Source organism: Acanthisitta chloris, unplaced genomic scaffold (genome assembly GCF_000695815.1).
Source record: "Acanthisitta chloris isolate BGI_N310 unplaced genomic scaffold, ASM69581v1 scaffold30279, whole genome shotgun sequence".
NCBI lineage: Eukaryota > Metazoa > Chordata > Aves > Passeriformes > Acanthisittidae > Acanthisitta > Acanthisitta chloris.
In genome coordinates, this window is record NW_008691325.1 from 1 (window position 1) to 1794 (window position 1794).

A 1794-nucleotide genomic window follows, 5' to 3' on the forward strand; every position below is an offset into this window, starting at 1 on the left:
TGCTCCCCGAGTGTCGGTGCTGTGTCTGCGGCCCTGGCCCGGGGCAGGGCATCGAGGCTCCGTGTCTGTCGGCAGTTGTGGTTCTCTTAAGATTAGGTCTTTAGAAATGGGTTGCTGCCATGAGTTCTTGCCATGAGTTCTTTGGGCTGCTTCACAGAGTTCCGATGTCGAGAAGTTTCCTGGACATCGTACATTGCTGTGGCTTTCTCTGGTTTGGCTCCAGAGCTGCCCCCAGGGCTGTCCGCAGGAAGCAGAGCCTGTGTCCCAGAGCCCTGGGGGTGTGCTCTGACTGCTGCCGCACTTGTTTGAGGAGGGGGAAGCAAAAACACATGCAGAAAGGTTCTTCAGAAGGAAAATGTGACAAGTGTCTGAGACTGCTTGAGTTGGGAAAAAGTGCCAGGGCTATTCCAGACCAGCCGGAGAGCTGCTCTGGTAGCAGCTGCGCTGGGCATGGCGTCACCAGTGCTCCCGCACCACGAAATTGTCCGTTCGGTGTTTTCGTGGACCCTTCCACCACAATGAACACTGCGGTGACAATGGCAGCAATGTGTTGTCAGAAAAAACTGCTTTTTCAACTCATTCTGTCAGAAGTGACGAGTTGGCACCAAGCAGTCAACCACTGTTTAGGGAATACTCATTGAAGGTAAAGGAATAATGTGGACTAGGTCTGCAGAAGGCTAGGAAAAAATTCTTGTCTACTCTTCGTCTTACTTAAGCCTGTGCTTTCTTGTAGTATCCTGTAAGGATTGTTTCACATACTAACCTATAGTCTGATGTTGGGCTTGTCGAAATACAAAACTGCAGCTGAGGATCTGCACCTTTCTAAGGCAGAAAACTCAGGAATAGACAAGAAATATAAAACTTAGAAGTGTTTGGCTTTCTAAGTGCGTTGGAATTTTAGGAAACTGTTACTTTTTCTGGTGGGGTAAAGCCTCTGAAAAGATTTTTGCTTTTTTCCCCCTGTAAGTATTTGTTTATGGAGAGTTAAATACTCTTACTTCAAAACAATGTGGAATAATCTAATTACGGTTAGTCCGCAAAAATATATATAAAGGTCAGTCCTAGCTGTGCTGTTTTCAGAGTGCTCTGAAGAAAGAAATCCTGGGGAAAACTGTGCTGCTGTTGGAAAACAGCTTTGCCTCTTAACTAGAAACAGGTCTTACTGTTTTTCTCAAAATGTCTATTAGGACAGAGTCATAAAAGACTTGTCAGGCTCCAGCTCGGTCTTTTCCTAGTATTGTAAAAGGACATGGTACATGTTAATGGCAAAATAGCTCGGTGTGTCACGTGCAGGACAGCACTGCTTTTCTTGTGTAGCACACGAGTGTGGGACGATTGTTGTAACGGAGAGACAAGCTAGACAATGCCATGGAAGTTAGGAGGCCTTGGACACAAGGTGTTTTGAGTAGGGACTGGTTTGGAAGAATTCAGTGGTAGATAGTAGAGAAACATACGTGTGTGTCCAAGATTAAGTTATGTTTTATATAAGTTTTTTTATGTTTTATCCAGGATTTTCTTTGTGTATGTGTTGAGCTTTTAATCTGTTTCTTACAGTAGTCTCAATATAATTGAATATATTCTGAGGACATTTTTCCTTGTACATGATGTGTATATTATACAGTTTAACAAAAACATACTCTACGGTATTTTATTCATAAAGGATTTAAGCAAATAAACTAGGTATTTAGAAATTATTTGAATTATGGAATAAGCTTAATTTACTTTGCAAGTATCAGAACTCTTTAACTGTAAGCATCATGGTATTTCAACTAGTTTTTCTATCTAGGTCACACT